Raw genomic sequence first — 15,397 nt, forward strand, 5'->3', positions numbered from 1 at the left:
CTGCAAGTGATTATTTACTAGTATCTTGATATAGAAGCCAGCAGGGAACACGATTTAGCGCCGGTAGTTGTCCTCATAGCAGATATTGATCATGCAGAATGCAAACATGTGAGAAATGTAATAATTTTCCCAGACTCAACAATATTCCAGGAGTATTAAGGAGTCTGGACCAGACAAACCAGTAATTTGATGTGTTGAGCATCAATCAATGCAGTTGGGATACGATGACTTGCATCAACCAAACCAGCGAGTCTGACCACCCGATTAAATGATATTCGAAGGGGAGGGGGAGGTTTTTTTATGGACATCAATATATTGTCTCCGAAATTTCTTGAAAAAAAAAGTTATTCTTCAGGATGTTGAAAGTCAAAGAAATTTTCCACAAAAAAATACATTGTTACAAGGTCTTTCTGTGTTTCTAAAAAAAATGTTTTAAATAAAGAGATACCTGCTTTTGTTGCAGTAGCTGAAAAATGTCTAATTTCGATGCCAAATCCAAGGTCCCAAGTGACCGCCTCCGTGGCCTAGTGGTAGAGCGTCCGCCCGGAGAGCGGAAGGTCCGGGGTTCGATCCCCAGCCGCGTCATACCAACAAAACAAGGCTAAAACAAGGACTGGTCGGCTCGGAGTCAGTATACTGTGTCTGAGAGGGGTATTCATGTTAAACTGCGGCATGGTATCTCAGTGAGCTAGCACTATAAATCGGCATCAGTCCGGACTAGTTCAAGCAGCCACACAAACACGTACATGCACGTCGCTATATAAGTGCAATAATCTTGGACGCGACGTTGAACTCCATTTCACCTCACCTCACCTCACCCAGGTCCCGATAGTGTTCCTTTCATGTTTCCTATGGTACCTCGGGCGTGTTCCAGTAGCGTAATTAGGGTATTTCCCATGGTGTTCCTGGCGTGTTCCCTATTGTGTTCCTTGGGTTTTTCCCGTGGTGATCCGAAAATGGATGTTCCACGTGGTATTCCTCACGTGTTGCCTACGGCGTTCCCAGAGACTTTCTCATTGTGTTTCTTTCATGTTTCCTATGGTGTTCTTGCGTGTTCCAATAGTGTCACATGGTCTTCCTGGTGTGTTCCCAATGATGTTCAAAGAGTATTTCCCATGGTGTTCCTGGCGTGTCTTCTATGGTGCTCCTTTGGTATTTCTCATGATGCTACTCGGGGTTTTTCCACGGTGTTCCTGGCCTGTTTCCTATTGTGTTCTTGGGATATCCCCATGACGTTCCTTGGGTGTTTCCTATGGTGTTCTTGGGATATCCCCATGACGTTCCTTGGGTGTTTCCTATGGTGTTCTTGGGATATCCCCATGACGTTCCTTGGGTGTTTCCTATGGTGTTCTTGGGATATCCCCATGACGTTCCTTGGGTGTTTCCTATTGTGTTCTTGGGATATCCCCATGACGTTCCTTGGGTGTTTCCTACGGTGTTCTCGGGAAATCCCCATGACGTTCCTTGGGTGTTTCCTATTGTGTTCTTGGGGTATTACCCATGGTGTTCCTGGCCTGTTTCCTTTGGTTTTCTTGGGGTATTACCCATGGTGTCCCCGTGGTCTTTCCCGTGGCGTTTATGGCGCGTGTTCTATGGTGGTCCTATTTGACACAGATATATGACACGATAGGCGTTTTTTTGACGAGATACACATTCATCAACATTGAGAATGACAGGTGAGGTTAGGTGAAATGGGGTTTAACGTCGCGTCCAAGATTACTGCACTTATATAGCGACTGAGAATGACAGGCCAACACGTGTTTCCCTATTACATTAGAAAACAAAGAAACAGAATTGTTTTATAATGCCATTGGCGCTTCGGTAAGGTGCAATGCCCCATTTACTTTCTTTAATGTGAGTAAGCCGATTATCTGGTTAGAAAGTACGGAGTCTACTTAGCAGTTATTAAGTTATCCTCGATTCTGTCAAATTATCAATACTCTTAGACGCTATGCAGAGTTGGTTCGTCAACAACACGCTCATAATAACGTCTCTTGCTTGACAAAAACACATCAGAAATATATTGACAAGCCATACATTTTGAAAGTGTAGTATCAAATACTGTTATTATGTAAAGGGGAACGTCTCGACATCCTTTGGGTCTGAATATTTAAGCAATAGCGTGGAGTGTGTGAGTTGCGTATGCCGGTTTCAACTATATTTAGCTTTGTCAGACGTTTAACACTTTTGCGAAACTCACATGCACTAGCAAGAGTCATAATCAGGGCGATTCAGGAATTAGAACAATGATCTTCGGATCCTGGCACAATAAAGGGACGCAAATATTCAGAGGGTAATTTCCCTATCAAACAAGTTTGTTGAACAGACATGTTGAAAGATAAGATATTTGCTCCCCCAACGCGCACTGATATATTTCAAATATTGAAATTGCTAAGTGTCAATTAACATAATTTTTGTTGCATATGTCTGAAAATACCAACTGCATGAACTTTGAGATCACTGTTACACATTAAAACACGTTGTGTTCTCCTGCTTATTCATTCCAAATTCTCAATTTGCAAGGTAATATGATAAGATAAGATAATGCTTTTTACTCAAGAGGGAATTTGTCTTACATCAGAGTTCACAGGTACATAAAATGACGATACGTAACATACACACACACACACATACGCACAAATACACACAAACAATCACAGGTACATAAAATAGCAAAGAAATAGGAATGCGAGCACTAAAACTGTTTTAAAGCACAATCTAAAGAAAATGCTAAAAGAAATAAATAGAATAATTTGCGTTATGAAATCTACACTGAAGCCGACATTTGAAAAAAAGATTCCTAACACTATATTAATTTTGACATGCTACATGAATTGGAACAGCCCATGACGAAACAATGGTTCACTTAGTAGTTTTCCAAAGAGATTATTAATCCACTGTACAGAATTGATGTGAAAATGTAATATGTATTTTTAGTGCCATCACGTAAATACGTTTGTAGGTATTTTTTTGTTAATAAGAAAGCTAGAAGATATAGAGAGACAGATGAGTTTATTCATTATCAAAAATTAATATCTCTAATACATAAGGGGGCACGGGTGGCCCAGTCGTCTAAGGCGCCGCGATTCGCTGTGCGGAGTTGCGTCTCTTGGGCACGCCAGAAACCTATGATTGTGGGTTCGAATCCCGGTTCGCCCAGATTATGTTTCTAGGTTTGTCAGCTTCATACCCGTGCTTGTGGGTTTCACCGAAGTGGTAAACGTCTGAGACCTGCATCACTTCGGGCTTTCCTCCCACATTAAGCTGACCCGCCGCGATATAACTGGAATATTGTTAAAAGCGGCGTTAAACCCAACTCACTCACTCACTCAAATTCATTATCAGTTCTTTGTTTTGCTTATTTTCTTTGTTGTTTAACACCGCTTTCCGACATATTCAATCTATAAGACGGCGGTCTGTACACAATTCGGACCAGACAATCAAGTGACTGACATCATGAGCATCGATCATATAATTAGAAACGATGACATGCAGCGATCCCGTTAGTCGCTCTTACGGGAGCATAGTCACCTCTTACGGCAAGAATGGGTTGCTGGGGACCAGTTCGTCACGGGGTATTTCAGTTATGACTTTATAGAGATTCTTACACCCACTCCTCACAAAGTTATATGGTAACTGTAACTTCGAGGTACAAGTCTGCTCGATTCTTTGCTCCTTGCTAAAGTCTTCATATATTGGTGAAAATAAAGCGACCAAACCCTTTCCATATCCAATAGAAATCTCTGCATAAAGCCGATTGTCCGATTCCGACTTTATCATGAGCATATGTTTATGAATCACTATCAAATAGTAATGATACCAGGGGTTCGCTAAAATGAGAGCGTACCCTGCCCCACCGGTGGCATCGTCACAAACACATGGAAAGGCAAGTCAATTGATCACATGAAAGAAAAGTACGGGAAACATACTCAATGATGTTTCAAATGTGCTTCAAGTTTGTTGATTAACTCATGGATTATCTTTCATAAAGTGAAACTGAATAATGAATTTGCAGGTTATTTTAAAAAAAAAAAAAACCGGTAAAATAATAGATAGCCCACAGGCACACATATATGTCATATCATTATTATAGAGATACTTGTATAGAGATATATGACAAAGTACTGAAAACATACCCCTTGGTGTGTACCTCCTTTGAATGAATTCTGCAAAGCATATATTCAGAATGAACTTTGATACCCAATCACATATTTGGAGTGAAATATGAGTTCATTGTCAATATTGAGGATTAGGAATATGTGTAAGTTTTTGTTTCTTTTTGTCGTGAAAAAGAATCAAATCGATTGTTGAACATGATAAATAAATCTGTCAGATTACACATAAGAAAAACGAATTGTGTTTTTTTTATGGTAGTTCTGAATAGTACAGCTATGTCATGCCGTCCGGCAGTCAGCCAAATTATAGTTATATCACGGCAGGCTGTAGTCAGCAACATTGTACTTATATCACGACGGCTTATAGTTCTCAATATTATAGTTATATCACCACGGCATGTTGCGTCAGCAATATTATATTCATATCACGGCGGCCTGTAGTTCTTAATATTACAGTTTTATCACGGCGGCATGTCGTCAGCATTATTATAGTTACATCTCGACGGCATTTAGTCAGCAATATCATACCTATATCCCAACGGCTTGCAGTCAGCAATATTATAGCATTATCACGGCGGCATATCGTCAGCTTTATTATAGTTACATCTCGACGGCATTTAGTCAGCAATATCATACCTATATCCCAACGGCTTGCAGTCCGCAATATTACAGTTTTATAACGACGGCATGTCGTCAGCAATATTATGCTCATATCACGGCGGCCTGTAGCTCTAAATATTACAGTTATATCACGACGGCCTCTAGTTATCAATATTATAGTTATATAACGGCTGCTTGTAGTCAGTAACATTATACTTATATCACGATTGCGTGTTGTCGGCAATATTATAGTTATATCCCGTGGTTTGCAACTACATCATTTAAACGTATTGTAGTATATAGACGACAGGGAAATGATTTGGTGTGTATTTACCCGTCCACAGTGAGTGAGTGAGTATGGTTTTACGCCGCTTTTAGCAATATTCCAGCAATATCCCGGCGGGGAACACCAGAAATGGGCTTCATACATTGTACCCATGTCGGGAATCGAACCCGGGTCTTCGGCGTGACAAGCTCACGCTTTAACCACTAGGCTACCCGACCGCCCCTTACCCGTCCACAAGGACGGGACACGTACTCTGTCTTGCATGGCCAGGGTTGATCCCAGCATGGGCACCAACACAATGAGCCTATGGTGGTGTACACCGTCGTGGTACTGCTGGATTGTTATTGAACGGAGCTTAATCATTTCTGACCTTCTCCAGCAAGGTGAGCATTGGGTGTAAAATGTTTGAGGACTTCTCGGGTCAAGTCAAAGGGTGCCAAGAACTGGCACACTACTGGATGTGTCGAATGACAAGGATGTGTTTCACTGAAAGGCCATTTTCTATGGCCATTAAAAATATGACTGCCATACAACTTGGTCGGCACTACTTTTTTTATTACTATGCAAACAATATAAAAGTCAGTCAAGGGTTTTTGACCTACCGAAGCTCCTATCTACTATGATACAAATAGTATATTCATTGCGTTCCATCCCGATACTATGGCGTTCCCTCGCAATAATAACTGGGAAGTTTATTGCGAGTGAACACCACAGAACAACGAGGGAACTGCTAGTATATGAGAGTGGTTTGGGGCAGTGTAATGTATTGTTAAACAATGCTTCTAACTTTATTACATTGCTTCCGTTGAGATTCAGTATAAGTACATTGCATTGTATTTGGACAATGATTAGTTGTCATGAATGTAGTAATATTTAATGTAAGCAGTGGTGAGGAAGTTATTATATTTAGATGCTAGTGTGATGATTAAACTTCCGCAATAGCATGGGTGGACGCAAGCCTTGCAGAAACATATGGAATATTCTGTGATGTTTGAGTGACACTGGATTGGTCTGGCACTGTGTAGAAAGTGCTGGTTGACTATATTATATTTAAGCGGTGCCGGCGCGTGTCTGTCATCTCACATTTCATCTGACATTACATCAGAACAGCTTTCGCGTGAAGATCACTTTTCGCCACGGGTTGCCAGCCAAGGCCTATCTCGGAAGCTCGATCACTGTTGCGGATATTATTATCCCTAAACTTTTTGCTGTCACCACTGCCATCGTATTTTATAATTTGAAGCCTGGCCGAACTACCGTATTTTGACTTTGCCAATCCGAGCAGAAATTCCGATTCATATGCACAAAGATTGGCAATTGATATCCATGAGGATGCCTAGTTCTTGCCAAAACGTCTTACCGCCAAATGTTACATAGATGTTATCAAAGAGGAAGTCCAGCATTTCACAAATTTATTTTCTAAGTAAACTTCAGATGGCATTTGCTTTCATTTTTGACAAATTGACCTGAACCCCTGAAGATAAATATGTAATTATACTGAACCGCAAAAGAAACGTCACCATGGATATATATATATATATATATATATATATATATATATATATATATATATATATATATATATATATATATATATATATATATATATGTATGAGAAACCTTATTTGTCCAAACACTGTAAACATACATATTAAAAAGATAAAACTTGGCAAAACTGATCAACAAGGTTGAAATTAAAGTGTCAAATGTTCTTAAAATGAAACACAACACTAGTCTCGGAGAAAATAGCATCACAAGTCAGTATCTCGTGTGTCCGCCATGTGCAGCGTCAATGCATGGAATGGTTGATGCGGTTGATGAAGACCATAGGCACTTGAGCCCACACTCTGAGGAACGCCTGACGCAGTTCAGCTGCAGTTGTCGGCCTTGGTCGGACGTCATTCAGCCGTCTTTGAATCTCGTCACACAGGTGCTCCATGGGATTTACATCGGAACTGAGGGCAGGCCACTGCATGGTTCTGATGCCATTTTGCTGGATGAAGTCTCTTGTTGCTCTCGCAGTGTGGGCACGGGCTTTATCATGCTGAAACTCGTGGTTGCGGCGACGGGCCAAATGAGGTATGGCGTGTGATCTCAAGACTTGATCAATGTACCGAGCTGCTGTGACACCATTGCCTCTCCCTGGACCGATGTTCTGGAAGACCACAGGGCCGACCCTCTGTGCAAGACCAATTCCACCCCATACCATGATGCTCGGACCACCCCACGAGTCTCTGTCAACAACATAAGCATCCGAATAACGTTTCCCACGGCGTCACCAGACTCCCTCTCTGCCATCTGCTGTTGAGGTACAGTAACGGCTCTCGTCTGAGAGGAGGACTCTTCTCCACTGCTGGTGGCGCCAGTGCTGGTGCTGTGTTGCCCACTGAAGACGGTCCCGGCGATGACTTGGTGTCAGAATGGGTCCTCTGTGTTGCCTGTGACAGTGGAGGTGTCTGCTGGTGTGTCCCCATGGTCTGTCGAGCAGTTTCCGCAGCAGTAATAAAGCGATCTTGAAGATGCTGTCGCACAATCTGACGATCCTAACGTCGGGTGGTGATCCTTGGTCTTCCACTACGTTGTCGGTCATCTGTAGTGTTGGTTGTCTGGTACCGTTGCTGGAGCCTGTATATGGTCCTTACGTGGACTTGAAATGCATTGGCTACTTGCCGGACGGTTTGTCCAGCTTGCAATCGTCCAAGGGCATGTGGTAGCAATTCAATAACGAATGAATGTTATCCGATCTGGGTGGATGTTTATAGGGCAAGAAATGGGGGAACGCATGTGCATTTCAATTTGCACGGAACTGACGTGCATCGGGTAACCCTGGCCGTTGCCATGATGCGTTTGGGCGATCGGTTTTTTTGTCATCTGCTTTGTTTTATATCATCAAATTTCATTTTTCTGGACAAGTTAATGTTAAATTTTAAATACTTTGACAAAATTTACCCAGATATTCAAATGACAACTTTGTATACAATGTTACTTGGGGTGACGTTTCTTTTGTTGTTCAGTATATATCTATGGTCACCACATTTTGTAACAAAGTCCCCATGGACAAAAAAATGAAGTTTTCCCCTACGTTTGTCCTATGGGATAATGGTGTACAAAGTTGAAAAATCAAATGTTTTGAAAGAATTGAACCTTAGAGTTTTTGAGATTCCACACAGTATAAATTCCACTTTTCTCAAATACTTTCCGTGAAAATAAAGAAATTCCTTCCTTGATTGTCTTCAAGATTATGGTTAATGATTAGACAGGGATGTGGTGTTAAATGTGCTGAACCCAGCAATATCTCTCTCTCTATACGGATTTTTAAGGGAGCTTTGGAATCCTGTACAAAAGAGGAATGGACAATTATTCAGGTTTTACAGTCAAACGTTGATAGTACTGATGCATGGTGCTGGAAAATTTCTTCCTCAGTTACCTAACTGGCCTTATATGAGGCATTATTTGAAATGTCACTTATACCAAGTTCTTCGATCAAACAATTAAGGTAGTGATGCTTACATATAATGGTAATGTTATTTGAGGCCTTGTCAGTGGGAACGACGACAAGCGTTTCATGAAGGGCAGGCAGACGATGGATGAGAGCTGGCTGGAACTGAATTGGTTGATTCGATTTCTGTTTCCTCTTTCTCAGTTTGTGCATTGTGCACCAATGACGACATCGCGCACTGACTTAACCCACTATGAAAGACATTCAACAAGATTTCCGTTTCTCCTTTTGCCCATATATTGGAATATGCTTCAACAGCATCCAAAATGACTTCAAACTTGTGATCCCAGTTGGTAGGAGACTGCTCACGATATTTTGGTCCATATTGGAAGAAATGACGAAACTTGTTGTCAATAAAACTGATTGAAATGGGTGATCTGGCTTGATAACGTGGCTTATTGACTTGGATCGTTGCTCGTACTATCAGTAACTGGTTTGCCTGGTCCAGACTCAATTATCTACAGATCACCGCCTAGTACTTTACAAATTATGAGATATGTAGAGAAAACAACATTGTTGTCTGAGGTGCCGCAATTCGTGTTGAGAATTGCATCCCTTTGTCGTGCCAGGATCCTACAACCAAGTATTTAGATCCAACAACCAAACACGTTTGATGCTTACTCTAAACCCTTTGTCAGATATGTTATCTGGAAAACTCTGAACCCAATACAGAGAAGCCAATTATAGAACACAAAATAATGTTTGTTCCTGAGTCTGGAAACAAGGACCTGTAATCGGAGCACCAGGGGAACAACCTGCCTGAAATATCCGGTCTGAAAAGTAAGTGAGTGAGAGAGTTAGAAGCAATATTCCAGCAATGTCAAGGCGGAGGACACCAGTAATGGGCTTCACACATTGTACCCATGTCGGGAATCGAACCCGGGCCTTCGGCGTGACGAGCGAACGCTTTAACCACTAGACTATCCGACCGCCCCCTGAAAAGTGAGGGTGATATTGTCTTCATAAGGGCAATCCATTTTATAACCCGTTTCAAAAGGTCTAACGTATTAGATATGCAGAATGCTGTCTAAACCTCACATAAAATTATCAGGAATGCAAATTTGACAGAAGCAGTGCATATCTAATGAGCGTCAGTAAACAAATTAAAAATAGCTTGCACCAATTCAGGTCAGTCAGTTAGGGGTTGAAAAATGTAGGTTGTGCACATTTACATACTGTGACATGTTTCAACAAATAGATTAATGTAGTACTTTGGTTTCAAACAATAAGGCAATGTAGTCAACTGTCGGGCAAAAGAAAGTATACACCCATGTTTGAAGGTGGCTAAAAAACAAACTAGAAGTGTTTTTTCGATGGAGATGTATTTGATACGGGTATCATAGTTGATGGTGCCAACCGCCTCCTCCCCGGCATCCTGAATACATCTATTTTTTAGTCTCATTGCTCAACCCTGAATCCCGACTACTACTTAACATAAATTTTAAAATCACCGAAAAAAGCGCGCGATGTAAAGTTGAATAACTGAAAAAAATATTGAAAAACTGTTTTTGTTTTTACAATGTTGAATCTGCCCAGTAACCTATTTTGCCCGGCAGCTAAGTCTTATATCAAATTAGTCATACGATCGTAATGGGGTGTATAGTGTAATGGGCAATGTATTAATTCTAATAATTATTAATAAATGTTATATTACAGTAATTATATAGATACAGAAGAATAATGTGTTTTTTAAGGTTATCGCGTTATTTGATGAACGACTTTTACAAGCCAAGATTCCTGATGAATTGTACATGCCTGATCTAATAGAGTGTTCTTAACCTCTTATATCGTCTAGGCATGAAGAAATGGATTTTTGCAACAGACATAATATTATTTATTTATAAATCAATTTCAGTATCAGCTAGTGAGTAAGTTGGGTGTAATGCTGCCTTTAACTGTAATTCATTTATACCACGCCGGATACATTAATGCGAGAAGAGCGTCTAATGCAACTCTGGTCACAAACCCAGTCTAATTATTGACTTCCAACAAACTGGAACAGGGGACCTAATCTACATGGAAATACAAACAGGATTAACAGCTGAGGGAAATACCAAGTTCATGTTCGGACACTCACCTAACACAAGGGAATCATTAGTGTGTTTGGTTAGCGCTATTGTCCTCTGATTAAGTGACAGTATTCCAGTTACTACTCAACATTGGCTGGGGATCAGCACTTTTAAAGGTAATATGTCCAATTTTGCTCATCTGTTGAAATAGGCAATTGAAAACAATATTACGCGAAGACATGTTTAATGAACAAAAGTTAAATGAACGACATGTGACCAATAGTCAGTCAGATCACCCGTAATAAATTAGAGTATGGAAACAAAACGGAAACGTAGCGCGTATGTGATCAAGGTGATGCGTTCACACCCTGGCACCGCCGTCTCGTAGACCAAGTAAGTATATGGATTCTTCGGTCGTCAAATGACGTCTTCCACGCTTTGGGTCCATAAGTGCATTCAGTTGCAAAAGATGTGCAAGACCACCTCCGTGGTCTAATGGTAGAGCGTCCGCCCGGAGAGCGGAAGGTCCGGGGTTCGATTCCAGGCCGAGTCATACCAAAAGATGTTAAAAGATGGTACTTGTTGTTACCCTGTCTGGCGCTCGGCATTAAGGGGCTTAAACAAGTACTGGTCGGCTCGGAGCTAGCACTATCAATCGGCATCAGTCCGGACTAGTACAAGAAGCCACACAAACACCAACACGTACATGCACGTCTCTTGCAATAGTCTTGGACGCGACGTTAAACCCCATTTCACCTCACCAAAAGATGTGCAACAATTCTGTCACGGTACATCCAAACACAGGTTTTCAAACACCTCGTGCACATCGTGCCCACGCCGCTGTCCGTTCATCATGAAATTGAGGCCTTATAGGTGTTACCCAATCATTGTGTACTGCGATATTTTATTCTGTATTTGCTGGATGCTTTTCTGATATCATAAAAACTTGATCCTCAGCAAACTTTGAGTAGTATATATCATGGCGTGTCAGTTTAATATGGGAACAATGCCGGAAGTGATGCAGGTCTCAGACGTTTACCACTTTGGTGAAACCCACGAGCACGGGTGTGGTGCTGACAACCTAGAAACATAATCGGGGCGAACAGGGAAAGCGTGCCCAAGAGACGCATCTCTGTTCAGCGATTTGCGGTGCCTTAGACGACTGGGACGACCGTGTCCCCAATCCTCCTGTGAACCTGGATGTTTACAGCGGTTTCCCAGTGAAGCCTACTCGCACGATTAGAATGTGGACCAACCAAGGATTATAATTATGGCGAGTCTGGGATTGGAATTCATCATCAAAGGATGCTGGAACGGTAAAATGCAGCGCATTACAAGGTACCCATGGGTTTAACGTCGCGTTGGAGATTATAGCGACGTACTTGGTGTGTGGTTGCTTGGATCAGTCCGGTTTTATATTGCTAGCCTGCTGAGAAACCATGTTTCTGTTTAACATGGCTACCTAACTCAGGCATATTTTACTAAGAGCCGATCAGTGCTTGTTTTGTATCCTCCAGGCAGAGTAACAAAAAGTATAATCTTTCAACGTCCTTTGATGTGACGCGGTCAGGGGATCGAAACACCGACCTTCAACTCGAACCACCGACCATCAACTCGAACCACCGACCTTCAACTCGAACAATCGACCTTCAACTCTGCGCCTTAGTATGTGCGATCCAGTTTGTGTCAAAGGTCACATTTTTATACATTATATTGATATATGAGAATTCTTTTATGTCTTCAAACCTTTGTGCAGACAATTGATGTCAAAAGTTGATAAATACTTTACAAATATTAAATTCACAATATGAACCGTGTTTCTTGCAATCATTTCTTAAAGAGAGAAATTAAATCTGATAGATATTTAGAAAACATTAATTGAATGAAAGTTCTTTACAGCCACCTTTGTATAAAGGGTATCGTGGGATCTGTTACAGTTTGATCTAAATTGGACAGTCTCAAAGTTCATACTAAGTTTCATAATTTCTATTAACTCATGAAACTATATTGGCCCTCTTTGTAAGTAAGACATTTGTAAAATAAATATGAGGTTATGATTTATGTACTTGTCAAATAGAAAGACAGCACGTATATGTCGTACACAAAGTTCATTAAGGTGAGGAAATACGCGATGATATAGTGCCACATATATTTTGTTTGAACGCACTGTCGAGTTTACTGGAAACACGTTTGACCCCAGACGTTCTCACTACATCCGCTATGCTTCATAAACTTTCAGTGTGAAAGGATTCGGATATGTGTAGGGCATGTATGATGACTCGTCATAATTTGCTGCAACTTGTCCTGTATGGTGTAATATTGTATAATCACTTTCTTTTCACGGTCATATTGATTCAATAACAGATAAGAGTTGTGAAACATACGGCTTTAAAGTGCATATGATGATCGATTACATTTAAAAGTAGAAATTATGACATTATAGTATATCTGGTTTTGTCAAGTATTTTGCTTCGGAACATGCATCCGTGGAAAAATAATTTCCTCCAAAGTGTTTCTTTTCCCCGCAAATCAACCTCAGTATTTAAACGTACTTTAGATATCGTGTTATCTCGCGACAATATTCCATATGACGTCAACTGCGAGCGTTGTTTAAATTATTCAATTCTATTTAAAGTTCTTTGATTAACCCCCTTGCCACAAACTCCACTGTTACATTAGATGATTTGCTTACTAGGAATCACGTCAACTTACTCTCGTTTACTGTCAGAATGTTGAAGTGCAAATCCCAGTGACACCAAATTAGTGCCACCATTATTCGTGTCTGATTTAAATGCATTATCCGAACGAGAGTGAAAGGGGTAAAACTGATTTCCCTCGGCTAAGCTGTTTGTTAAAGCGTAGTATTGATTCAGGTCTTTTTCGTTCGCTACGATATGGTTTTCACATTCTAGTGAATAATTGCTTTATCAAGTACAATTATCTTTCTATTTATTTTTATTCTTCTGGGAGAATGTAACTTGTTTTAAAAGTGGATTAAGAGCAGAGTCAGTGTAATACGTGACATCATAATTAAGTATTGCTTGAACTTCTCGACACAGCAATATCGGTGTTGGTATTTCTGACAGCTTTAGGAGTGTACGCATCATCCATTTTCAACACGACCCGATATATTTAAGAGTGCCTTGAACGTGTAGCCTTATACATATGGGTGTTTAGCCAATATACATGGCAGACATTAGTTCATGGCTCGCTTGCATAAAGTGATGTGCGCTACAACTGTAATTAGTGATAGCGCCATTATAGTTTTATGCAAATGGGCAAACGCCTTGACACAAATGATCGGACGGTGAACTTCCGAATCGATGTGACCCCAGACCAGTATACCTCCGTTCCACCCGCCATCTTTTCCCTTGAAAATGAAAGATTGTGGATATCCTTTCAGGTAAAAAAGGACATGGGTAGGTTGTGAAGGATAAGTTATTGTACACGTCTTTCTTGATGTCTTTAGGCTGCAGTAAGGACGCCACAGTTCAAACATTACCGTGAAAGCGCTTGACTTAGATTATTGTTATGTGTAGAATAGAAAATATCTAATTGAATATCATGCTTCGACGACGATTTGTCTCATTGCAGATGTGTCCACGACGATATATCTTATTGAAGATAACAAGGTTACGAGGATATAAGAAGATCATGACTATTGTTTATCATTGTGACCAAAAAGAGATATCTGATTGAATAGCATATGGTAGAGAGGATATATCTCATTGAATGGCATATGGTAGCGAGGCTATGTCACGTGGTAACGAGGCTGCCTCATTGTAATCTTGTGACGATTTTTTCATTGTTGAAGTGCCCACGAGAATCGATCTCAATGAAGATCATGTGTTCACGAGAATTAATCTCACAGAAGCTCATGTGTCCACAAGGATATATCTCATTGAAGATCATGTGTCCACAAGGATAGATGTCAATGAAGACCATGTGTCCACAAGGATATATCTCACTTAAGATCATGTGTCCACAAGAATGTATCTCACAGAAGATCATGTGTCCACAAGAATATATCTCACAGAAGATCATGTGTCTACAAGGATATATCTCACTGAAGATCATGTGTCCACAAGGATATATCTCACTGAAGATCATGTGTCTACAAGGATAGATGTCACTGAAGATCATATGTCCACAAGGATAGATCTCACTGAAGATCATGTGTCCACAAGGATATATCTCACTAAAGATCATGTGTCCATAAGGATATATCTCACTGAAGATCATGTGTCCACAAGGATAGATGTCACTGAAGATCATGTGTCCACAAGGATAGATGTCAATGAAGATCAAGTATCCACAAGGATATATCTCACTTAAGATCATGTGTCCACAAGAATATATCTCACAAAAGATCATGTGTCCACAAGAATATATCTCACAGAAGATCATGTGTCTACAAGGATATATCTCACTGAAGATCATGTGTCCACAAGGATAGATCTTACAGAAGATCATGTGTCCACAAGGATAGATTTCATTGCAGATCATGTGTCCACAAGGATATATCTCACTAAAGAGCATGTGTCCACAAGGATATATCTCACTAAAGATCATGTGTCCATAAGGATATATCTCACTTAAGATCATGTCCACAAGATTAGATGTCACTGAAGATCATGTGTCCACAAGGATATATCTCACTGAAGATCTTGTGTCCATAAGGATAGATCTCACTGAAGATCATGTGTCCACAAGGATAGATCTCACTGAAGACCATATGTCCACAAGGATAGATGTCACTGAAGACCATGTGTCCACAAGGATAGATGTCACTGAAAATCATGTGTCCACAAGGATAGATCTAACTGCAGATCATGTGTCCACAAGGATATATCATACTGAAGATTATGTGTCCACAAGGATATATCTC

General features: G+C 40.6%; 1 pseudogene; it reads left to right on the plus strand.

Moving 5' to 3' along the window:
• Positions 1–15,397, plus strand: part of LOC139450817 (uncharacterized) — a 456,581-nt pseudogene that overhangs the window by 268,195 nt on the left and 172,989 nt on the right.

Source organism: Haliotis cracherodii, unplaced genomic scaffold, assembly GCF_022045235.1.
Source record: "Haliotis cracherodii isolate W230 unplaced genomic scaffold, xgHalCrac1.p SCAF_8, whole genome shotgun sequence".
NCBI classification, from domain to species: domain Eukaryota; kingdom Metazoa; phylum Mollusca; class Gastropoda; order Lepetellida; family Haliotidae; genus Haliotis; species Haliotis cracherodii.